Raw genomic sequence first — 27,093 nt, 5'->3', positions numbered from 1 at the left:
AGATTATTCCAAGCTTCCAAAGTCCATTAGTGCTAAATACCAATTCTTTCCAATCTGGACAATGGAACCCACACCCCTCAGAGGTGGGCACAACAACAGAGCTTTAAATTTGAACCTCACCAATTCCAGCTGTTCTCTCTTCCTCTCTGTTTTGGTCTGTGACATCAGGAAGACCCATGAGGGTCTGCCTCCAGGGGCAAACCAAGAATGGGCAACTTGGAAGTCCCTGAACAGACCCAGAAGTGGAGTGGGAAGATCAAAAGACAACCTGGCAAAGTGGCACTACCTAGAAGAATCCTCCACCTTGTGCTACTGTGGAGCAGAACAAACAACTCAGCATCTGTATGCTTGCCCACTATGCCATGCCTCATGCACAGAGGGAGAACTGTTTAAAGCTGCAGACAATGCAGTCGCTGTTGCCCGTTTTTGGTCTAAAATTATTTATCAGCTTGTGCTTCCTTTATTTTATCAGTTTTATACTTATTTATTTATGCAATGCTTTTGACATGAAATAAAATCAGGAAGAAGTCTCAGCCAACGAGAAGGTGAATCCTGGAAGGCATCATTCCTCAGCCAATCAGGGTAAAGTGCAAGTCTTTTAAATGGCTTCCAACGGGGATAAAATGCTTTGCACTGTATGATATGTGATGTCAGTTCTTTTATGGATTACACTGTTCTGACATCCATCTGGCCAGCTGAATAAAACCTCTGCTTCTGTTTTCAAACTTGGCCACATTTTTCTGGCTTTCAAAGTAGCATGGTGTGCTGGGCAATGAGCCTACACTGCCCCCTGGTGGCAGACAGCTGATTTCGGTAACATTAATGAAAGAAAGGATTTGCTTATGTAGTACAAGTTTGCTGGATTACTGTAAGTTCCTGAACCATACATGACACATTCACCATATAATGCTGCCCACTGCTGGCATTTTTCAGGCCATTACTAAGTGGAGGGAAGCGACAATCCTAGACTGTGGACAAGGTTTTCACACTTTGTCCACAGCATTGTAACTATGTGTAACAGTCTGCTGGGTCTGTCACTTAGTTTCTTATTCATGCAGACACAAAGTTATGGTGTGTTTGTATTTTAGTTAAGATAAGGTTTTGCGTCAAGAGGCTGAGAGAAGTAGGAGAAAACACATGCCCTGAATATGTTTATGTTGATCAAAACAAATAACAACAAGACCCCCAACCTAAAAGAACATTGTGTCCTGGCAGATACAAACCTTGTGGACAATGTCATCTAGTACCACAACAATGACTCTTCCCCATGTCACCCCTTCATTGAGGTAAGATTCTTTCTTTCCACAAACACCTACACAATTTCCCCAGAACATTCCCTTAAATTACTTCTTCCTGGATCTGTGGCCTTTAAGGAGAGTTGCTGATGAAAAATATTTATAGTAGATATATATAGAGTGAGGATGAGAAAGACATTTGTGACTGGGCCAATGGCAGTGAACTGAATCTCATTTATGTGGGATTTGACTTTCCTGTGGTGGTCAAATTAGTGGTGTTACCATGTTCACATGAATTAGGAAGCCAAAGAGATGTCTCATGTGCGTGAAAGAAAACTTCAAGACTATAAAGCCTACATTGGAGAAAAAGTCTGTAACAGCCAAGTCCTTCTTTCCCAAATAGTTTATCAAACAAATAACATTTTTTATGGTCCAAAGAGCCTTTTTTCCATAGAGGTCAGGCCTGTAGCCCGGGGGGGGGGGGGGTTGAGGGGGGGGTTGAGGGGCTTCAGGGTGGGGGTATTGGGGTAATGATAGGGTAGATCCTGAGCCCCCCCCCAAATCAAACTCAGCTCCCCCCCCCTCAATCAAAATCCTGGCTACGGTCCTGATAGGGGTACAAGGTATATAAGATTAACAATAAATAGTTTATCAAGATTGCTATGCAACTGAAAACACTGGAACCTGATTTGGTGGGGAAATCATCCATGTAGTTAAGTCCAGTCTCATTTTCATCTGCCCATTTTTTGATATCAATTAATAGAAATGGCCTTTGAAGAACACACATTGTTATTAAAATGGCAAACAATACAAAGTGTGGATTTTGTGTTATTTGAAGGCAATTATCTCATAATGAAGAAAAGGGCTGGCCACTTTCCTTGGTATTGTTCAACTTTATAATTACTGGGTTCAATATGGTGAACTTCACAATGTACTCTTTCCAGTGGTCCTTGTGCTTTCGCTGAAAATATTGTCTGGAAAAAACCTACACATTTTTATCATTATGGTAATAGACAACATTGTTTCAAAGGTATTTAGTCAACAAACAAAAAGAGAAAAGGGTACGTATACTCACTCAAAGGCTCATTCACAATCTCCAGCAAGTTTTCAGAAAAGAAAGAAACAACTGCACGTTATGGGCATGAATGTAGTGCAAGCTCCTGGCATCTGGAAAAAAACCTGCAAATCTCCAAATCAGCTTGATAAGCACTGGTACAAACAACACATAGGGCCCTTTCAAACAGCTCTATATTTCAGAATATCAAGGCCAGAAATCCCAAATTATCTGAGTGTGGACTCAGATAACCCGGCTCAAAGCAGATATTGTGGGATTTTCTGCCTTGATTATCTGGTTATATGCTGTGTGGAAGGGCCTGTAGAAAGAGACAGAGAGCCTTATCACACCAGTCCTTTATGCTACATTCTTCCATTTGAAATTTGATCTAGTCATTCTTGTAAGGATATAGCTCAGTGGTTATAATAATATAATAATGATGATAAAACTTTATTTATATCCTGCCACCATCTCCCCGAAGGGACTTGGGGCCAGTTATAAAGCACTCCAGGGTGCACACTTAACATACAGTATAACTGGTAAAAACAGTACAAAAGTATAAAACAAGTAACATAAAACTATAGAAACAACCCCCCATCAACATATGGTAAAATCAAAACAATACAACAGTAGATAAAACTAACTGCCATCATCAATTCACAGGTGCCAAGTGTCAGCGTCATATGGGCCCATTCAGCCTACTTAAGGTCAAAGGCCTGTCTGAGCACCCATGTTTTCAGGTAGGAATGGAAGGATTGAAGGGTGGGGACTACAAGTCCCAGAAATCCCAGCCAGTTTACCAGCTTTTAGGATTTCTGGGAGTTAAAGGCCAAAACATCTGGGGACCCATAGGTTGAGTACCACTGATACAGCTGATTGTTGATGCTCTTGATATTATCCCTGCTGCATTTCCACTTTAAGAGCATCATTTTATTTATTTATTTATTTTGGTCAACTTTAATGGTGTCATTACTGACTCCTGGTGATAAAGCTTCAGTGGAGACACCTTCCAGGTGTAGATTTCCCTTCCTAGAGATAGATTTCCTCTCACTTCCTGTTGTCTCACCCCATTTTATAACTAGAAATCAAATGTAAGTCGAATATCTGTTGCTCGGAGACTAACTGCCTGCCTATAGCTTTATACATCTTAGGGCCCTTCCTGACAGCCCTAAATCCCAGAATATCAAGGCAGAGAATCTCACATCATCTGAGTGTGGACTTGGATAACCCAGTTCAAAGCATCAAGAGGCTCAACCTGTCAGTGTGAAAGGACTACTTCAATGACCAAAAGAATAAGAATTATAAAATGGAAGTGAGTGTCTTTTGTAACAGACACAGTCAAGCCAAAGACTCTTTTTAAATCTCACTGCCTTCAATAGAAAAAACTATTAAAAATTAATGAGAGCAGAAAGTGCTGAGCCATATGATAATCCTCATGAAGACCCGTTTTATAGAAAATTCTAAAAGCCAATAAAAGTTTATACAGTACAAATAGTGTCTATGTTACATGAAATGTGTATTTGATCCACATAATTAATTTAAACAATTCGCTTACATTAAACCTCACTACACACTTTTGGATTGGCCACAATCCTCCATCGTCGTTTGCGATGTGTTATTTTATGATGAAAGAACTACATTGCTGACATGATATGTGGGTATGTTAGAGAATTGCAGCAATGCAGAATGGGTTACCACACGAAACATCTCAATATAAGTGTCGCAGCCCCATCTCCCCTGCAACTCCACAAAAGGGCCCCACAAAAGGAAAGAACATTGGGACAGTCAGATGCAGGGCACTCAAGATTTTCCACTGACCTTAATTCTGGATTATCAGGGCCCTTCCATGCAGCCATATAATACAGAATATCAAGGCAGAAAATCTGCTTTGAACTGGGCTATCTGAGTCCACACTGCTATATATATATATATATATATATATATATATATATATATTCCAGTTCAAAGCTGATAATGGGGGTTTTTATTCAGCTGTGTGGAAGAGGCCTCAGTCTCCATGGCTCTGTTGTAGGATATTTCACCCTCTTTTACTTATACTAGCATTATGCTAGACCAGACTGTCCTGAAAAGTGTTGTACTGTCACACATTATGACCACTGAACAGCAGCCATACTGCTCATTCTACTTTCACAATGGTCCCAATAGCACAGCTACATTGGCTTACTGAAAATGCAACTTTTTTGATGCTGCAATTCTAAACCACACAATTGAGAGTTAATTTACAACCCCATAAGTTGGTTTATAGCCTCATAAGTTGGTTTACAGACCAGAATCCTGGCATTATTTTGATTCAGGTTAAAATTACATTGTGGGTAGTATTTACAAAGTAGTGCTTATAAAATGTTTTTATTGCAGCCTCCAACCACTAACACTACTATTTTAATGAGGAAAAATGGCAGTAAAAGTGTGAACTAACAATGTCTCTTTTGCAAAAATGTTTATATGATGTATTGATTATAGTACTGACCTTGTGGAAATAGTACGAAAAGCAGAAGTCATTGCACGCAGTCTCTGTCTTGCCTCTGCTGCTATATATACAATTCAACTATGAGGTTGCTAGATTGGAATACTCAAAATCTATGCAGAGATGCATCAAACTAGATTCCTGCAATCCGAAGCAACCGCATACTGGTCGCCTTTTGATCCAATCTCCCCAAACCCACCTGAAAAGCCAGACAGCTACACCAGCCAATGGATTATGAGGCAGTGAAGAGTGGGATGCTATAGAATGAGGTTTGAAAATAGAGGTGCTTTGGATACCTTTTAGCCATTCAGCTTGAATCTTGGCTGGGGGGAAGCAAAGGAATAAGATGGGTGATCCCCATTGAAGCTGTGGAGATTCACTGAGGTAGACCAGCCCAAGGTAAACAGCTGAGCTGGAGGTGTGTGCCCATGTGTGGGGGCTTGGGGGCTATGGAGTACAGGCTGCTACTGGTCTTGTGACAGCTCAAGGGGGATTGTGGGGATGGAGGTCACTTCCAGTTCATCTTTATTTATGATATTTCTATCCCACCTTTCTCAGCCCAAAGGCGACTCAAGGCAGCTTACAAATTGGCAACAATTTGATGCCATAATAGTCATAAAATACAATTAAAAACATTTAGAACAACATTATAAAAATCCATACAAAAACCGTTAAAAACATATAATCACCAATGTCTACCTATTAGATTAGATCAGCCCCCTCCCTCCTGTCCTTCAAAAAGATGGTAAAAACTTGGCTGTAGGACCAAGCCTTTGAGGCAGTGCAATAAAGTAATAATCTAGTATGGCTGGTTTGAGATGGTTTTTAACAAATTGATTTTTAAAGTGGTTATAACTGATTTTAATGTTTGTGTATATTTATAGTTTGTTTTTATTCCGGCATTGAATGTTTGTTGTATTTATGTTTTGCTCTGCCCCGAGTCCCCTTCTGGGTGAGAAGGGCGGAATAGAAGTGCTTAAATAAATAAACACTGGAACTGATTTTTCCTGATGACAGAAACTGGAAATACAGAGCTGAACCTAAACCAATTGTTAAGATCTGCAGAGCAACAGAAATGACCAGCATCACCATCACCAGCAAGAACTTCTCTAGCAGAAGAATAACTTGCAAATGTGATGTGAAATTCATATCACAATATATTCTAGTAAACAGAACTTCTGAACTTATTCCTGGACACACAGAGTCCACTCCTCTTTTTCCTTTGCTCTGTCCATCATTAGTCTCTCACTTTCTGGCTGAATGGGGTCCTTTCAGACTGCGCAATTAGAACACTTTGGTTTCATTTTATCTGCCAGGACTCCATCCCATGAATATTGGGGTTTGTAGTTTGTAAAGGCATTAGAACGACCTATCTGAGAATTCTGAATACCTCTCCCTAAATGGCAGATCCCCGAATTTCATAGGAAACAGCTAAGCCAATTACCATGGATTATAGTGTTGGGTTTCATCCCTGACTGCACAAGTCTCTAGCCCTCAATGAGTAGTTAGCCTAGATAGATTAGAATGAGGGATTCCTTCCCTAAATTCCCTGTGCATACCCACGTCAAGAAGGGGCTCAGAAAGGGGGGGGGTTCATTATGCTCATCCTGCATGCCGCTATCTCCTCCCCCTTTGAATACTTAGCAATGTGATCTCTTCAGGGAAGATGTAATTTCCTCTTTAAATGTATTTTTATTGCCCTGGGCTGGCCATGTGGCCTATCTCCATTTTCTTGGTCTCTCTTCTTCCTTTGTTCTTCTAGAGTGAGGAGGCATCTTGCCATTGTCCAGGCAAGATATAGTAGAAATGGCTATTTTGTTATTTTTCCTTTTCCCCCCTTAGAAGATAGCTCAGTGAAGCTAGTTAGCTCAAAGAACTTTTCCTATCCAGAATGGATTTTTTTTTGTCTTCAATAAACATATTATTTTAGAACCTATGAAGTTTTCTGGATTTGCAATCCTGTTCCATCCTGTTGAATGGAAACTAATCCTTGCTCTTTACATGTCAGCTTCTGCTGGTTATGAACTGTGCTTCTATCACTCTGCTATATTTTTGTGGAATCACCCCAAGTGAGGGTTATTTTTGAGCCTAAAAGCTCTTGATTGCCAACATAAAGCACTGTCATTTTGCAGCCCAAAAGGATGTTTTCTGGATTCAGAATGGACATGATCTGAGATTTTTCTCAGACATTCTAATTTGGTTCAGGGAATTGAGGATACTCAAACCCTGAAAAAACTTCAGATGTTAATCAAAATGGGAACTGGGAACATGTACATACTTGGACTGCTATTGCCAACATGCACAAAACAACCTCATAAAAGGCAGAACTGCTGTTTTTTTGTTATAAAGCATAAAGCCTTGTCTCCAGCTGTGTTTTTATTGTCTCTCCTACACATATTCCAGTGTCAGCACTATATGTCTTTGAGGCTTTGATTTGTAATTGCCCCGGTTCACCTCTGTCCTACTCTTCTTCAGCTTATTCTATGTATTTTTCAGCTCGTGGTCTTGATGTTAGTTCTTTTGGGATTTTTCATTTCCTTCCTGATTTTTTCATAAACATAATTTAAGAGCGATGTATGCAAATGTAGGAATCTTATATAACCCTTCAAGCAGGGCCCGCCTTGTTTATTTGCTGGAAAGCCCAGTTGGGTGGGCTACCGATCTGAAGACCATATTCAGCCACTTAAAATTTACTGAACTTGTGGAACAGCCTGTGTTGTTTGGATAGAACAGGTTGCAAGCTTGATTGCTGTATAAAAACAAGTATTCAATATGAAAGAGATGTTCCCACAGTGGAATCTCTTGTCCTAGGGCAGGAGTGCCAGAACGGAGACTAGGATACTAATTTTCCCTGAGTCCCTTTGGGGAGATAGAGCGGAATATAAATAAAGTTTTATTATTAGTAGATCTATAAATGATTTGCAGTTCTGTACTCGATGGGCAAGCGTTTATGACTCCCAATTGTCTTCATGTGCCTTTGGCTTTTAAAACACATTTTAGCCTGTTTTCTTTAAGTAATATTTTCTTTCTGATCCATTTTTATATTGCTGTTGTATTGCATGTGGCTTTGGCAGCCCCTGTAAGCAAAACAGTGGTGTAAAATTACGGTACTTTACAAAATAATAACAGTAACAACTAATAAGCTCACCATCATTGTCATTATCAAATCACTATAAAATACATAAGCAGAGGGGGCAAAAAGAGCAGATGCTTATGTAAAAAGGGTTTTGAGCTTAGTTCTGGCATTGACCACAAATTCCTGGACTTAACATGTTCTCAGAAGCAACCTGCTCTATTAACATATGGATACCTGCCTGAATCACTGAGCTAGCCTAGGCACTGGGATGAATCAGAATTCCTCAATCCTCTGGCTATGTTTGCTATATGTACTTTATTATAAAGCAGTGATTCTCAACCTTTTTTGGCCAGGAACCACTTGACCAGGGACCACTTTGATCAGGGACCAGGACCACTTTGACAAGGGACTACTCTCTAACATTAGTACCAAAAGGGTTACGAATCAGGTTTTGGTCAACTTTAGATTTGGTATGGTTATTTGAGGTGATGATTCAGAAAACTGCATTGGGTAGACTACATCAGCTCTAATTTCTGATACAGAACATATGTCATCTTGTAGTCAGCAATTGCTCACCCACATTAAACCATATTTAATAATTTAGAGCTGAGGTGGTAGTAGTAATCTTTCATGGGTAGTCCTTCCCAACATCCCCGTTGCCTTGGCACTATAATAAGGTTTTGCGAAGTCAGTCGCTCTCATTGCCACGTGGTTTTGAGGCAACGGTGTAGTAACGGTGAGGCCGCAGACCATATTTTATTCTTGTGGGCCACTGGTGTTTTATGGACCACAGTTGGGAACCACTATTATAAAGGATGTCCCATATCTGAGGACCAAAAAAAAGGCTTGCCCCATACAGGTTAGTGATTAAAATAATAATAATGAAAACCTCCTCCAGCAAAGGATCACCGCCTTGTTGTGGCGCTGGAGCTTGAGCACCTCAATGATGTCATGAGCGAAACCGTGAAGGGCCACCCAAGACGGGACGGTCGTGGCAGAGAGGTCAGACCAAGCGTGATCCCTGGGGAAGGCAACGGCAAACCACCCCAGTATCCTTGCCAAGAAAACTAAATGGACCAGTACAACCAGAGATATGTCGGTATGCCATTGGAAGATGGGACTCCCAGGTCGGAAGATGGCCAAAATGCTACTGGGGAGGAGCAGAGGATAAGTTCAACTAGCCCCAGATGTGATGACGCAGCTAGCTCAAAGCCGAAAGGAAGGCTAGCGGCCGACGGTACTGGAGGTGAACGACGAATCCGATGCTCTAAAGATCAACACACCATAGGAACCTGGAATGTAAGATCTATGAGCCAGGGCAAGTTGGATGTTGTTATTGGTGAGATGTCAAGACTAAAGATAGACATTCTGGGGGTCAGCGAACTGAAATGGACTGGAATGGGCCACTTCACATCAGATGACCACCAGATCTACTACTGCGGACAAGAGGAACATCGAAGAAATGGAGTAGCCTTCATAATTAATAAGAAATTCGCTAAAGCGGTGCTTGGATACAACCCAAAAAATGACAGAATTATCTCAATTCGAGTGCAAGGAAAGCCTTTCAACATTACAGTGATCCAAATATACGCCCCAACCACAGCTGCTGAAGAAGCAGAAGTAGATCAGTTCTATGAGGATCTGCAGGACCTACTGGATAATACACCAAAAAGAGACATTATTTTCATTACAGGAGACTGGAATGCCAAGGTGGGAAGTCAAATGACAACTGGGATCACTGGCAAGCATGGTCTGGGAGAACAAAATGAAGCGGGACGCAGGCTGATAGAATTTTGCCAGGAAAACTCGCTGTGTATAACAAACACTCTCTTCCAACAACCTAAAAGACGGCTTTATACATGGACCTCACCAGATGGTCAGCACCGAAATCAGATTGACTACATCCTTTGCAGCCAAAGGTGGTGGACATCCATCCAGTCGGTGAAAACAAGACCTGGGGCTGACTGTAGCTCAGATCACGAACTTCTTATTGCCCAATTTAGAATAAAACTAAAGAGATCAGGGAAAATACACAGACCAGTTAGATATGATCTCACTAACATTCCTAGCGAATATACAGTGGAAGTGAAGAACAGATTTGAAGGACTAGATTTAGTAAACAGAGTCCCAGAAGAACTATGGACAGAAGTCCGAGACATTGTTCAGGAGACGGCAACAAAGTACATTCCAAAGAAAAAGAAAACCAAGAAGGCAAAATGGTTGTCTGCTGAGACACTGGAAGTAGCCCAAGAAAGGAGGAAAGCAAAAGGAAACAGGGATAAGGGGAGATATGCCCAGTTAAATGCGCAATTCCAGAGGTTAGCCAGAAGAGATAAGGAACTATTTTTAAATAAGCAATGCATGGAAGTGGAAGAAGACAACAGAATAGGAAGGACAAGAGACCTCTTCCAGAAAATTAGAAACATTGGAGGTAAATTTCAGGCAAAAATTGGTATGATAAGAAACAAAGATGGCAGGGACCTAACAGAAGCTGAAGAGATCAAGAGAAGGTGGCGAGACTATACAGAAGATCTGTATAGGAAGGATAATAATATTGAGGATAGTTTTAACGGTGTGGTGAATGAATTAGAACCAGACATCCTGAGGAGTGAGGTTGAATGGGCCTTAAGAAGCATTGCTAACAACAAGGCAGCAGGAGACGACGGGATCCCAGCTGAACTGTTTAAAATCTTAAAAGATGATGCTGTCAAGGTGATGCATGCCATATGCCAGCAAATATGGAAAACACAGGAATGGCCATCAGACTGGAAAAAATCAACTTATATCCCCATACCAAAAAAGGGAAATGCGAAAGACTGCTCAAACTTCCGTACAGTGGCCCTTATTTCTCATGCCAGTAAGGTAATGCTCAAGATCCTGCAAGGAAGACTCCAGCAATACATGGAGCGAGAGTTGCCAGATGTTCAAGCTGGGTTTAGAAAAGGCAGAGGAACGAGAGACCAAATTGCCAATATCCGCTGGATAATGGAGAAAAGCAGGGAGTTTCAGAAAAACATCTACTTCTGCTTCATTGACTATTCTAAAGCCTTTGACTGTGTGGATCATCATAAATTGTGGCAAGTTCTTGGTGGGATGGGCATACCAAGCCACCTTGTCTCTCTCCTGAGGAATCTGTACAAGGACCAAGTCGCAACAGTCAGAACTGACCACGGAACAACAGACTGGTTCAAGATTGGGAAAGGCGTACGGCAAGGCTGCATCCTCTCACCCAACCTTTTTAACTTGTATGCAGAACACATCATGCGATGTGCGGGGCTGGATGAATGCAAAGCTGGGGTGAAAATTGCTGGAAGAAACATTAACAACCTCAGATATGCAGATGACACCACTCTGATGGCCGAAAGCGAGGAGGAGCTGAGGAGCCTTCTAATCAAGGTGAAAGAAGAAAGCGCAAAAGCCGGGTTGCAGCTAAACGTCAAAAAAACCAAGATTATGGCAACAAGAATGATTGACAACTTTAAAATAGAGGGAGAAACCGTGGAGGCCGTGACAGACTTTGTATTTCTAGGTGCAAAGATTACTGCAGATGCAGACTGTAGCCAGGAAATCAGAAGACGCTTACTTCTTGGGAGGAGAGCAATGTCCAGTCTCGATAAAATAGTAAAGAGTAGAGACATCAGACTGGCAACAAAGATCCGCCTAGTCAAAGCCATGGTATTCCCTGTAGTCACCTACGGATGTGAGAGCTGGACCTTAGGGAAGGCTGAGCGAAGGAAGATCGATGCTTTTGAGCTGTGGTGCTGGAGGAAAGTGCTGAGAGTGCCTTGGACTGCGAGAAGATCCAACCAGCCCATCCTCCAGGAAATAAAGCCCGGCTGCTCACTGGAGGGAAAGATACTAGAGACAAAGTTGAAGTACTTTGGCCACATCATGAGGAGACAGGAAAGCCTAGAGAAGACAATTATGCTGGGGAAAATGGAAGGCAAAAGGAAGAGGGGCCGACCAAGGGCAAGATGGATGGATGGCATCCTTGAAGTGACTGGACAGACCTTGAGGGAGCTGAGGGTGGTAACAGCCGACAGGGAGCTCTGGCGTGGGCTGGTCCATGAGGTCACGAAGAGTCGGAGACGACTGAACGAATGAACAACAACAATGAAAACCTCACTAGTACAGAAACCACCTATTTTTAAGTAATCTCAGACCCTTTGAAATCATCCTGTGCTGCAACACATAGGTAAGAAAATGAACTTTCTCCTTGGTTTACAACTGTTATTTGTATCCTGTTTAGGGAATGGACCCTCTAAATGTAAACAGCCCAAAGGAGTCCTGTTGCTGCTTTGATAAACTGATCAGAACAAACACATCCAGGACAATCTGAAAAATTGATCCATGCCAAACAGGAAGTTGGTGCTTTGATCTAAGGTACTAAGAGTGTTCTGTATCACAAGGAAAATACATTGCAAAGAGCATATAACAGAAACTCTGATTTTTAATTTTTTTGTTACAACTTCAATATCTATTTCTTTATAGAACTAAACTTTTTTTCTGATTCCTTGCTTATCTTGTTAATTTGGACTGAGCTTATAAGCATAAACCTCACTCTTCTGAAAGCCAGATGTCCTTTATTGTTTTACATATCATTTATTTGAGGTTGGAAGGCTTATGCTTTATAGATTGAATGGAATGCCAAAAATCCTGTGTTTCTTCTGGGTGTGTTTCATGAATTCAGAAATGTGTGCATCATGTACAGTAATTTCATAATGTGAGCAATGTGTTAATTATATAGAAAATGGATGACTATTAGCAGACATTTAGAAAGAACACAAACGTATTATTTTGGTGTTTAGGAAGAAGAACACAAAGTTGTTAATAGCTAGGAAACATATTCAGGTTAGCCGTATTTGGCACCACTCTTGTTGTCAAGCTACAGCACTTCCCTCCCTAATTATTTTGGGCATTAAAAGCAAGACGTATGGTTTTCTGTTTATTTTTAAAACCTTTCTCGAAATGTTCTTTTGAAATGTTGGAACTGGAAATTAGAAGGTTTTCATGTGGAAGAGTGTTGTGGGTCATCCTAAAACAAGAAGACATCTCAGATCTTATTGTGTGGGCTGTCAGTATGCAGTTGAATGCACATGAAAAGTTACATTGGAACCACTGATATATCTTGTTGAATGGCATGCTATTTTGTCAAAAAAGTTCAGATCTTTGAGACTGTTAAAAAGAGAAGTCAGTATGTTGTGTGCCCTGGAAGAGAGAGAACTATACTGACATCGTGTGAATGTGGAGGATGACCAAGATTGTAGTCGTCTGGAAACAAAGTTCTATGAGGAACGGCTTTGTGAACTAGTGAGGTTGAGGTTAGAAAATATGGTTAAGAGGTGATGTGAGGCCCATAAATATCTGAAGGGATGTCTTATAGCAGGTATAGCAAGCCGTTCTAGAGATCAGCACATGAACCATGGAATAAAGTTATAAGGAAAAACTTCGAATTTTTCCTTATTGTAAGAGCTAGTAGTAGAATAAACTTCCTTGGAGATGTTGGACTCCCCTTGAACAGAGGTTAATTAGCATTCTCTTAGAAATGCTTGAGTGAATATGATTCCTCATAGCTGTGGATGATCTCTTCCAACTATGATTCTATGAGTACTCTAAGGCAGAAGTGGAAATTATGCTGCCCGCCAGATGATGTTGATCTGTGCCAATAGCTTTTGTCAGCATAGTTGGTGATGAAGAACACTGGGATTTGCAATCCAAAAACATCTGGGGGTATTATGATTCCTTTCTCTGGTCTATCCTTTTCTTGCTGTATGGAAGGAGGGATTAAGCATGTTTCCTTCTGTAGTTAAAATGGGAACCTGGAACTGCTGAGAATGCCTCGAATGTCACATTGAGATAAATGTGGTCCTCCCATCTAATTACAATGATCAATGTTGATAGTTTCCTCTTTTCAATGTTCAGTGGACCATTTTGCTTCCTGGGAGTTTTTTAGTTGAATTTGGCAGGATCTTTATTTATTTAAAAGTCTTCTTTTAACTTGCCGGTCAGGGCACATCGCCCTCACAAGGCAGCTTACAAGATAAATACATAATTACAGACTCCCCCTCCAGGTCTTCTCAGACGGTGTCTGGTAGAAATTGTGAATGTTCTGTTTATCATCATTATGATAGTGCCTGGGAACTTTGTAGGAAGTGCTGATGACAGCAGTAGTAATCTTTCTCCCAGTTATCTTGGATGGACCAGATGCAGCTATTAAAAGTTGAGAGACCTAGACCTCATGTTGAGATCTCTCTGGTGGTCTAACCTGATGGCTCTGCTATTCTTCATCATAGCAGTACTCAGGAGTCCTTTAGTAGGAGACTGATGTTTTTTGGTGTGGTTGTTGGAGGCAGTGACAGATAGCGGAAGAAAGGCTTGGATTATAATGACTGTTATACTGTATATTGTTTGTGGTAAAAACAATACATTGAGTGAATACTGATTGTTCTGGGACGGCTACACCAGCTGGTAGTGAAAGAGCCAGCTGAAGGACTTGGTAGCATTGAGAGGGCTACCCAGAACCATATAGTGAGCTAGAAGATAGTCCCCTGGTGGAAGTAAGGTGCTGCGGACTGGCCAGCTAATCAGCCTGGTTGAATCGAAATACACTACTGACTGTGTGTTAAGTGTTGTTGTATTAATGTCTTGTAAGTTGTCTTTTGTGTTTTTACTTTTGTTTGTCTCCCTAGCCCTTTATTTTTTGTTTTTAATTCAATGAATTTAGAAACTGGGGTGGCAATACAAGCCATACAGAGAAGAGGAATATATGGCGATGATAGGGCCACAGGCCCTCATAGAGGAAGGAGAGAAAGGTGTTTAACACCTATCTCTTCTTCCAGTCACCCTGGCAGTCTGAAGAACTTGGAGAGTGAGCCAGACCTCCCACAAAATCTCATCTTGCTCTTAAATAATGCCAGGTCAGTGAAAAATAAGGCTCCTATAATCTACGATCTCCTCAAAGATGAGGGAGCTGACCTGGTATGCTTCACTGAAACTTGACTGGGAGATGATAGTGCTCCAACTTGGGCCCAAGCCCTTCTCAGCCAGATACTGTGTCAGTGAGCAGGTGAGGGAAAGTGGGTGAGTGGTGGGGTTGGGGTAGCTGTGGTCTATAAAGACCGCCTTAACCTGGCCAGAATACCTATTAGGGAGCTGAATCATATTGAGTGTGTGCACCTGAGTCTGAAAACCAGGGATAGACTGGGGATTCTGTTAGTGTACTGTCCACCCCACTGCCTAACAAACTCTCTGGCCAAGCTCATTGAGTTGGTCTCGGTGGGTTATGAAGTCACCCAGATTTTTGCTTCTGGATGACTTCAACATATCACCAGAGGCTAGTTTATCAGGTGCTGCTCAGGGTCCATGGTATCCATGACAAACATGAGAGTATCCCAATTGGTTTCTGGACCAACACATTCAGCAGGTCAAACCCTTGGTACGATCTTCCACTTGGAACATAACAGATCTGCAGGCGAAGGTAATTAATACCTCTGAGTTGTCATGGACAGATCATTTTCTGGTCAGGGCTAGTATCACAGTTACAACCTACCACTGCAGGAGAGGAGGATGTATTGTAATACTCCACCCCTGAAGGCTAATGGATCCTCTGAGAGTCCAGAAAACCTTATAGGCTCCCTGTTGAATCCCTGTTTAATAAGTGGAATCAAAATCTAACCAGGGCTATTGACATGATCACTCCCAAATGTCTTCTCCAATCAATTACAAATTAGGCTCTCTGGTATACAGAGACCCTCAGAGAAATGCAATGGGAAGGACAATGACTAGAGCACAGATGGTGCTTTTATGCAACAAGACATGACATAGAGAACACCTTTGCTCCTATAAGGTCAGGAGTGCTTACTACCAGCTTCAGCTGATCCACCAGCTGTGCCCCTTCCTATTTGGAGGACCTAAAGATGATAGTGCATGCATTGGTAGGACTTCTGCAATGTGCTTTACATTGGGCTATCTTAGTACCAAGTTCTGAAATTCCAGTTGGTTCAAAATACAGTAGTCAGATTAGTTACGGGAGCATCCAGGAATGAACATATCACACCTATCCTAAAGTCACTCCACTGGTTGCCAATTAGTTTCTGGGCAAAGTTCCAAGTGTCAGTTTTGACCTTTAAAGCCCTACATGGTTTGAGTCCGGGTTACCTACAGGATTGCCTTCTTCTCTGCAATTCACACCGAATACTGAGGTCCACTGGGGGGCATCTGCTCCAGCCTGCCAACACCTGACAACCATCACCGAGAGGACCTTTTCAGCGGCCGCCCCAAGACTGTGGAACGACCTGCTGGAAGAGCTCCAACAGCTAGGTCAGCTGTTGCAATTTAAGACACAAGTGAAGACCAATCTCTTCCGGCAGGCCTACCCAGGCAGTTTAGTGTGGAACACACCTCACCACACTAAAACAGTGGATGTGGCTCTTAATGAGACATGCCCCATTATCACAGGATGTCTGCGCCCCACACCACTGGAGAAATTACACTGTTTAGCTGGTATTGCACCACCTGACATCCACCGGGAAATAGCAGCCAATAGTGAAAGGACCAAGGCAGTGACATCTCCAGCTCATCCCTTGTTTGGGTATCAGCCAGCACGTCAACGACTTAAATCAAGAAATAGTTTTCTTAGATCTACAGAGACACTCGCTGGAACATCTCAGCAAGCGAGAGTCCAAAAGTGGCAGGCTGAATCCCAGCACCTCAATCCGTGGGTGATACCAGATGAGAGACTCCCTCCTGGGCACACAGAAGACTGGGCAACTTGGAAGGCGCTGAACAGACTGCGGTCTGGCACCACGAGATGCAGAGCCAACCTCAAGAAATGGGGCTACAAAGTGGAATCCACGACATGCAAGTGTGGAGAAGAGCAAACCACCAACCACCTGCTGCAATGCAACCTGAGCCCTGCTACATGCACAATGGAGGACCTTCTTATAGCAACACCAGAGGCACTCCAAGTGGCCAGATAGAGGTCAAAGGACATTTAATCAACTACCAAGTTTGCAAACTTTGTGGGTTTTTTTAATCTGTTTGTTTGTTTTCTTCTGTTAGAAATGTAATACAATGGTCTGGTTGCCCCTGACACGATAAACAAACAAACAAACAACTTGTATCTTAGATTTAATCTCTGTTTTGTGCATTTTCATATGTATTTTGTGGAAATACATTTTAATATGTGCCTTTTAACAAGTGTTTTTAGGTGAATGCGTGTTTCAGCAATGTTGTAACCTGCCTCAAGCCATGAGAAGAAGCGGGCAAGAAATAAATTATTTTTTTATTATTATTATTATTATTATTATTATTATTATTTTAGTGACACAAAAACAGTATGTCACAGCAAATGAGACATTGTACATGCGGGATTTTGTGTCACAAAATCACAAGTCGAACACTTCCCAAGCATCTAGGACTGTGTGATGTATTTCCAAATGATGTGCACAGATCCAAGTAATATCGCCTTTTGCAGTTGACAGGTCGTGATTTTGTCAAGGTTTATGGTTTCCAAATGCTGGCTGATATCTTTTGGCATGTGTAAAAGAATGGGGAGATTGTATAATTTAATTAAAAGCTGACTCTAACGATCTTCTGGCAGGGAACCTTCCCTTTGGTAATCCCACCATTTGACAAACAAAAATGTAAAAGATTATGGTGGATTTATTCTAACAATCCCAAAGCTGTACCACCACTTGTAAAAGGATTATTGTATAAATTCAATTAAGTCTTTGGAGGCTGATGAGACTTTGCCACCAACACACTATCTTCTGAGGTAATGTTCTGTATTCACTGGCTACCACCCCACTTAAAAGGAGTATTTAGCTTCTGGTTTGGCAAGAGATTTTAAGTAAACTGTGTTGTGCTGGATTCGCACTCAGGGCTCAGAACTCTGAGGTAAAAAAACACTGAGATTCTTTTAAATAAATGCTGCCACCAATCTTAAAATTCTGTTTCTCTAAACTGCTATGGAACTATTTCACATAGAGGCACTCTTGAGACAGTTGTTGTTTAACAAAGAACAAAGTTGTTTATTTGTGAGAACTTCAACAATACAGGTACTTAAGCTTAATGGTTGCAATAATGAGTTGGAGCATATGGTTACTTCAAAAAACAGTTCAATGCTTAGTTCCAAAAACAACTCTTCACTACCTCAGGAAACTAGCAGACTTCCCTCTGACTAGAATTCCTAAAAATCCAGACAGTCCTTTCCCTTGGATCTGTCTATTCTCTATACCAGCTATTCTACCTAATAGCTATCTATCTTTACTAACTGACCAACTCTTGGCTTCTCTGACTTCTCTTCTCCTAACACTCTCCAAAACCTAACTTTCTTCTCCAATGCACAAACCCTGACTGAGCTGTCAGATTTTAAAACGCACCCTTACAGGCATTTTTTTTTCTGCACTCAAGCTAAGCTCTGCCCACTTTCTCCCAGCCAATCACAAAGGCTCTCCACATTTCCCTCCAGGCTGCTCCTAAGCTCCGCCCCTTCTAGAAAATGGGTTCTCTAAGATGGCTGCCTCCATGCACTATTTCATAAAATGGCTGCCGAAATACTTGGGCCTACTTCCTGAGTTTTCCCTGGCCTAAAAGGTAGGCAATACATAAAAAATATATCTGAAAATGCTAGGATAACCATGGATGCAGTAGTGGCCCAAGACAACTAACTGCCTGCACCTCGGTTCTTGTAAATTGGAATGGCCATCACCTGCTCTTAAAGTTTATTGTGAGATCAATATTGCATAAAAATGCCATGAAAGTAATGTCCATTCTGAGAGAGGAGTGGCTGGTGATTGAACCACTTAAGAAGGATCTATACCAAAGTATCCTTCCTGAATTTCTAGTATAGGGGATGTAGCTTGGAAAGGTTAATAAGAAAACATGAACATTAGCTACAGAAGTCTAGATACATGTTATATACATGTTTTATATATATACATGTTGTTATATACTACTGCTAACAACAACAGCAGCAACAATAATAATAATAAACAAACAAACAAATAACTTTATTCATATTTTGCCCCCTCTCCCCAACAAGGAAAAGGAATACAAAGAATGATAAACACCCAACAATTAAAAGTTAAATCAAATGGCAAGTAGAACAAAACATAATAAAAAGGAAAAAAATAAATCACAAGACAAATTAATCATAACTCAAAACATAATCCATAATTTAAACACCCCAGGGTCTGCTTTCGTTGGTGAAAGCGATAAAAGCCAGTTAAAATTTGTTCCATTTCAGTCCTCCATCAATTAAATTACAACTAGCCGTTGTCAGTAAAAGAGCCATGTCACTTTAACTGCAGAAAGTATCTGGTATTAGATGGCATATAAATGAATAATCAGCAACTCTTGTTTTAAGCAATTAAGGGCCCTTCCACACAGCCCTATATCCCAGAATATCAAGGCAGAAAATCCCACAATATCTGCTTTGAACTGGGTTATCTGAGTCCACATTCAGATAATGTGGGATTTTCTGCCTTAATATTCTGTGATATAGGGCTGTGTGGAGGGGCCCTAAGGAGTACATTTATGTACACTGCAGAATGACTCCAGTTTGACATCACTTTAGCTGCCATGGCTCAATGGTATTGAGTCATGGGAGTTGTCATTCATCCTTCTCTGCCAAAGAATGCTGGAGCCTTTCCCTGATGATTCCAGCTTTGAGCCCTGGCAGTTAAACTGCATTGGTCAAACTGGATTAGTTCTTCAGTGGAGAACTACCCTAGAAGCATACATAGGCTTCAATCTCATCAATTACTCCTAATACAAGGAGTTAATAGTTTAATGGTGAGCTAACCCATAGGTAAATCCAATTGATGCAATGGCTCTGTTTTACTTAGTACTAACAATATAGATTCAGCCATTGGATATTTATTCATATACTGCAGTATAATAGACTTCCTTTGTGCAACACCAATACAATACAAAGAAGTAGATAATATTTATTTATTTACCCTATTCATACTCCACCTTTCTCTACCCTAAAGGGAACTCAAGGCTGCTTACATATAAGCAATTATTCAATGACTTAGAACACATACAATTCCAATAACATTAAAATTAATACATATTAAGCATTTAAAAACATTACCTTGGATATTAAAATCACGCCATCCATAATTGTAGTCCAAAGCCGTTCCATAGTCAGTGCACATATTCCAAATCTGTTATTACACTGCACTGACCTCAACGGTGGAGTAGGTGAAGGATAACATGGAACATGTTACAATGGCTGCGAAGGAGGAAGAAAGCTGCAACAGATTGAGAAGCCATCATCGTCATGTTAACCATGCCACTGGATGGGACCTCACTCTGTGAAGACTGTGTATTGACTGGCTGTGCATCGACCTCCACACATTAAAAAAACTCACACACAGGCATCTTCCAAGAAAAATAAAAACAAAACAACTATCTACAGATGTCACATGCAACTCCTGCAACAATTTCATCAATGTTGCCTCCAAAAAATCCTGCAAATCTCTTGGGAAGACAGGCGGACAAATGTCAGCGTGCTGGAAGAAGCAAAGACCACCAGCATTGAAGCAATGGTCCTCCGCCATCAATTCTGCCACATTGTCCGAATGCTCAATCACCATCTCCCAAAGCAGTTACTATACTTCAAACTCAAGAGCAGAAAACAGAATGTTGGAGGACAAGAAAAGAGATTTAAAGATGGGCTGAAAGCCAACCTTAAAAGCTGTGGCATAGACACCGAGAACTGGGAAGCCCTGGCCCTTGAGCACTCTACCTGGAAGTCAGCTGTGATCAGCAGTGCTGTAGAATTTGAAGAGGCACAAATGGAGGGCGAAAGAGAGAAACGTGCCAAGAGGAAGGCACATCAAGCCAACCCCAACCGGGACCACCTTCCACCTGGAAACTGATGCCCTCATTGTGGGGGAACATGCAGATCAAGAATAGGGCTCCACAGTCACCGACATACCCACTGCCAGGACACCGCACTTGGAGGACAATCTTACTCGGACAATGAGGGATCACCTAATTAAGTATTCTCTGAAAGTCTGATCCCAAAGCCAAGTTTTTACTTTCCTTCTAAAGGCTAGGAGGGAGGGGGCAGATCTAATGTTCTGGGGGGGGAGTTCCATAGGCAAGGGGCTACCACTGGGAAGGCCCTGTCTCTCGTCTCCACCAGTCACGCTTGCGAGGAAAGCAGGACTGAAAGCAGGGCTTCCCCAGACAATCTAATCTCTGAGGTGGTTCATAGGGATACATTCGGACAGGTAAGCTGGACCAGAACTGTCTAGAGCTTTACAGACTAAAGCCAGCACACTGAATTGTGCTCGGTAGCACACTGGTAGAGCTGGCGCAACTGGAGGGATATCCTCTCTCTGCACGCCACTCCAGCGAGCAACCTGGCTGCTGCCAGAGTGCCCGTTGGACCAATTGAAACTTCTGAACAATTTTCAAAGGCAACCCCATGTAGAGCGTGTTGAAGTAGTCTATACGGAATGTAACAAGAGTTTGGACCACCATGAACCATCGTGGCCAAGTAAAATGATGATTACATAAAAATATAATACAATGATGTAAAGAAAGCCTAACCAGGGAATCAAAGGTGGCAACTTGAACATCAGGAGTAGAAAGTCACATTTTCAAAGATTAAGAAAATAAAAAATACAGAGAGAATTTTTTTTAAAAAAACCCCAGTACTAAAAAATACCACATAAGAATAATCCAGTTGGCCAAGACTAAAAGGCCTATTAGTCTTGTCAAGAAAATATGGTGATAGGGTCACTATAAGTTGGAAATGACTTGAAGGCACACAGTAACAAGAATTTTCCATGGTGGCCAACCAGATGTCCTAAGAAGATTTAACAAGGGAAACATCTTTCTCTTGTTTGTATTGCCAAATAACTGGCATTCAAGTCAGAGGGAGCCAACAGAGCATGGCATTTTCCGACATCCCGTCCACACACTCTGAAAGATGCATCAGGGCAGCTCTAGACCAGTTTATCTAGGAATATATGTTATGACCTGTGGGCATCCAAAGAAGCAAGTCCCAAGTTTAGAATGGTGTGTATTGTGGCACGTGTCATGATAAAAACATCAAGAAAAAAGGCATCCACGGATGCTAGAAAACTCTTAATATGCCAATTTGTGGTATCAACTGCACTCATGCAGACAGAAGATACATTTCCTCACCATTTGAATATTGGGGAAATGCAAAACATACATTTTTGAGAAGAAGTCATTATTTCTGGGGAATAAGTGTATAACTCTTCTCTTTTGCCAGTTAAATCTGTAGCTACCATTGTTATGCATGCACATTTAAAGTTCAACAAATCCAACAGCTCCACCTATTGTATGCATTTTGAGGAGGACATGGACAAGGAATGTAGTATAGGCAGACCCCAGGTTACAAACAAGATAGGTTATGTAGATTGGTTCTTAAGTTGATTTTTTGTGAGTCGGTCAGAGCAGGTACATTTCTTAAGTGTAACTCCAGCCAAATATATGTGTGTATTAACTGTAGGTAGCATAGGGAAGGTTTATCTGTCCGAACGGATCTCCCTCTACGTCCCACCCCGGAGTCTAAGATCTTCTGGGGAGGCCTGCTCTTGACCCTGCCTCTATCACAAGTGAGGCTGGCAGGGACGAGGAGCAGGGCCTTCTCGGTAGTGGCCCCTCACCTGTGGAACTCACTCCCCAGGGAGATTAGATCAGCGACTTCCCTTTAGTCATTCAGAAAAAAGTTGAAGACCTGGATGTGGGACCAGGCTTTTGGACATTCTGGCAGCTAAAGGAAAGACCTTGATGATGGGCAGGAATTGACGGAACGGAATGGATTTATGGAACTCTGAACACTGACCATGAGATTGTTTACTATTGTGTTATGTACTGATGTTTTTAACCTGTTAACTGTTTAATTGCTTTTATGTATGTATGTATTTTTGACATAGGCATCGAATTGTGCCGTCCTTTGTAAGCCGCCCTGAGTCCCCCCTTGCGGGTGAGAAGGGCGGGGTATAAGTAACTGAAATAAATAAATAAATAAATACCCAGGGGGAGTTTGTTTTGCTGTCTGTTCCTGTTCAGAATATTTCACCTCGCTTTTTGTCCCTGTGATAATTGGATTTTGAAAAAATTGGTTTCTTATGGAAACAAGAATTGACGATAAAACTTCATTGGAGACACCTTTTCCCCATGATAACACTTTAAGGAGTGCATTTCCCTTCCGAGGGGTAGATTTCTCTTACTTTCTGTTGTCTCACTCCCATTTATAACTATGAGTCATTTGTAAGTTGGATGTTTAACTTGGGGGCTGCCTGTATTCTGTAAGTTAAAGTTGACTTGAAGATAGCTAATAATGAACAACCATCTTGAAGATGAACATATTTATCACAGCATACAAAATTGTACACTATGATAGGTTTGTGCATTGATTGTAGTTAGGGTTAACATGTGTTCCTTGTTATAAAGATGTCCCTATTTGTAAATTGGAAAGCTTGGTTTTTCTAGGACTGACAGATGATCCTTATTAGAAGTTATGTCCCTTAACTGAAGATTGGGAAGGTTTCTTTCAAAATATAGTGTGATGCTCCCCTTCCCTCAAAATGAGAAGATCTTTGGCTGTTTGTCTTTCATGCAATCTGCTGTGTTGCTGGTATTTGTGTTGGTCTTATTGCTGGGTCTACATCATGTTGGTTGTGGGAATAAAATATTTTTAAGGATGATTGCCATTTTCAAGTAAGAAAATGATGAAAACAGGTATTAAGAACTGGAACTATGTTTGTGGATTATAATATCAACATCTTGGAACAAAGGGCTTTGATCATATATGTTATTGTTTATTCGTTCAATCACTTCCGACTCTTTGTGATCTCAAGGACCAGTCCATGCTAGAGCTCCCTGTTGGCCATGGCCACTTCCAGTTCCTTCAAGGTCAAGCCAGTCACTTCAAGGATACCATCCATCCATCTTGTTCTTGGTCGGCCCCTCTTCCTTTTTCCTTCCATTTCCCCCAGCATCATCGTCTTCTCCAAGCTTTCCTGTCTTCTCATGATGTGGCCAAAGTGCTTCATCTTTGCCTCTAATATCCTTCCTTCCAGTAAGCAGTCAGGCATTATTTTCTGGAGTATGGACTGGTTTGATCTTCTTGCGGTTCAAGCCACTCTCAGAATTTTCATCCAGCACCACAGTTCAAAAGCATTGATCTTCCTTGTGGTCCAGCTCTCACATCCATAGGTTACTATGGGGAATACCATTGCTTTAACTATGCGGAACTTCGTTGCTAATGTGATGTCTCCACTCTTCACTATTTTATTGAGATTGGCCATTGCTTTCCTCCCAAGAATTCCAGAAGCCCACAAAAGCTGGATCTCCGAAAGCATCACTCTTCAAATAGCCATGCAAGTCTTAACCATAAACTTGACTTCAATCCTTCTTTTAGGAAAGGGAAACAAGACTTTTATCACAGCCCAATTAAGCTTATGTTTGGTTTTTACTCTTGTTCCAATTTGATAGTCTGCCTGTCAAAAGGAAAGTATGAATTGACTGAGGAAGGATTGTACTTTTGCATCTATTACACATCAATTCTGATAGTCCTAAATGAGTGCCTGACAGCTGTGAAGGGCTGGATGAGGGCTAACAAACTAAAGCTCAATTCAGACAAGACAGATGTCCTCCTGGTCAGTCGTAAGGCCGATTGGGGTATAGGGTAGCAACCTGTGCTCAATGGGTTCACACTTCCCTTGAAGATCCAGGTCCACAGTTTGGGGGGGGGGGGGTCTTCCTGGACTCAGAGCTGATGCTTGAAGCTCAGGCAGGAGAGCTTTTGCACAGTTAAAACTTGTGCACAAACTGCAACCGTATGGCAAAAAGCCAGACCTGGACACGGTGGTCCACACCTTAGTTACATCTCGCATGGATTACTGCAATGCACTCTACCTGGGGTTGCCTATGAAAATGGTTCGAAAGATTCAATTAGTCCAAAGATCTGCTGCCAGACTCCTGCCTGGGGCGGATTGTACAGAACGTACTCCCCCCCCCCCCCCTAATTAAAGCAGCTCCATTGGTTGCTGATCTGTTTTCGGGCCCAATTCAGATTATTACTTTAAAAGCCCTAAAAATCCACTGAATCCCAGCAGATCTCAATGGAGAATGGCATTGATTTGTGGTTGGTATAGAGCAGCCATATATTTCCCTAGTTCCCATCCTTTGTTGTCCATCACCAATAGAATTCAGAGACTATTGCAACAAAACAGTGACTCCTGCAGGCTCTAATAGTGGACGTTCACCTGAATAACCTTCATGCTAGACCTTGGCCATTATGTTAAAAGCTAGGATTGCTGGACGAGATACTGCAGAAGAATGGATTTCAGCCAGTGTTTTTTACATGCAAGTAACACATGCAGAAATTCATTATTTTACTGAAATATTATAAGGAGGGGAGCCATGGTCTTTATTTCACCTGACACACCTAGTAATAACGAAAGCAACAGGCCCTGGTGTTGGATCCTAACTCAGAAAAGCTGAAAACTTTGCAGGGAAACTTTTCAGAAAAATGAAGGGGGGATCATGCAGAAAATGGGCAGTAAGGTTTATATCCTTGACCTAGTGAAACTGAATAAATTTGATCACATGCTTATGTCCAACATTTAATCCCAGTATACAGAACGATCGTAGTGACAGTAGTTTGCTTGGGAAAATGTCAAAATAGTGGATGAAACAACTGACTGATTTAATGTGGAATTTCAATGATGGCTTAAGAAACTGGAGACAGATGCATAGGCAGAAATTCAGGATGGGTGGACAGACCTGAAAAAATAAGACCCCCTCTTCCCCCACAAAAATCTAATGTTGGGCTTGGAGGCAGGGAAGAAACGTGCCCTTTTGTGAAGAAGGAAATGAACTTTGGAGTGTGATTTGAAACAAATACCTAAAATCCTTTAGCACTCCCAACTTAAACTTACTGTGATGGGAAAATAATTGCATGGAGACATGTTTTTGACATTAAAACCTTTGAGCAAAGAATACTACTGGACTGTTCTGCATTGCTGGCATGAAAACTGACGCTTAGTATTCCACAACGGATCTGCCTTAAGAAAGACAGAAGCAAACTGGACACCAAGGATCCAGGAAAGGATGGTTTTACTTAGGAAAAGCACAGTCCCTTCTCTCAATTTGAGCAACAGTATGACTTAACGCAATACTTTTCAGTGCAGTAGCTTCTCTGAATGGAGCAACTGACCGAAAGCCATTAAATCGGATGTTAACATGGATTGTTTGAAACTGGACAAATATTGCTGAAAATGTAGGTCAGCTCGTGCATGTAGAGGTTCAGTGCTAATATAGCACTCTGAATTTGTAACTGTGTAACTTTAAGACAAACCAATCCACGTTTTTTTTTTACAGCTATTAGGTCACAACACAATAAAAGACATTTACTGAACGTCCCTTTCTGAGGTGGTCGTTCTCAATATTTTTGACTGCAAGTTCCACTTCCCCTTAGTGCTGGCTAAAGCTGATAGGAGCTCCAGCCCAACATGTAGAGCAGTGTTTCTCAACCTTCCTAATGCCGTGACCCCTTAATACAGTTTCTTATGTTGTGGTGAGCCCCATCATAATATTTTCATTGCTACTTCATAACTGTAATTTTGTTACTTTATGAATCGTACTGTGAATATCTGATACACAGGATGAAATTTGGCACAAATACCCAATATGCCCAAATTTGAATACTGGTGGGGTTGGGGGGTTATTTTTGTCATTTGGGAGTTGTAGTTGCTGGAATTTATAGTTAACCTACAATTAAAGAGCACTCTGAACTCCACCAATGATGGAATTGAACAAAACTTGGAACACAGACCAACATAAATTGCTGGAAGGGTTTGGTGGGCATTGACCTTGAGTTTTGGCATTGTAGATCGCCTACATCCAGAGATTACTGTGGACTCAAACAATGATGGATCTGGACCAGACTTTGCATGAATCCTCAATGTGCCCAAATGTGAACACTGATGAAGTTTGGGGAAAATAGAGACCTAACAGAAGCTGAAGAGGGACCTAACAGAAGCTGAAGAGATCAAGAGAAGGTGGCGAGACTATACAGAAGATCTGTATAGGAAGGATAATAATATTGAGGATAGTTTTGACGGTGTGGTGAATGAATTAGAACCAGACATCCTGAGGAGTGAGGTTGAATGGGCCTTAAGAAGCATTGCTAACAACAAGGCAGCAGGAGACGACGGGATCCCAGCTGAACTGTTTAAAATCT

The sequence above is a fragment of the Anolis sagrei genome, chromosome 1 (genome assembly GCF_037176765.1).
Source record: "Anolis sagrei isolate rAnoSag1 chromosome 1, rAnoSag1.mat, whole genome shotgun sequence".
Lineage (NCBI taxonomy): Eukaryota > Metazoa > Chordata > Lepidosauria > Squamata > Dactyloidae > Anolis > Anolis sagrei.
The sequence above is the reverse complement of the archived record's forward strand: the minus strand, read 5'-3'. Positions refer to the sequence as shown.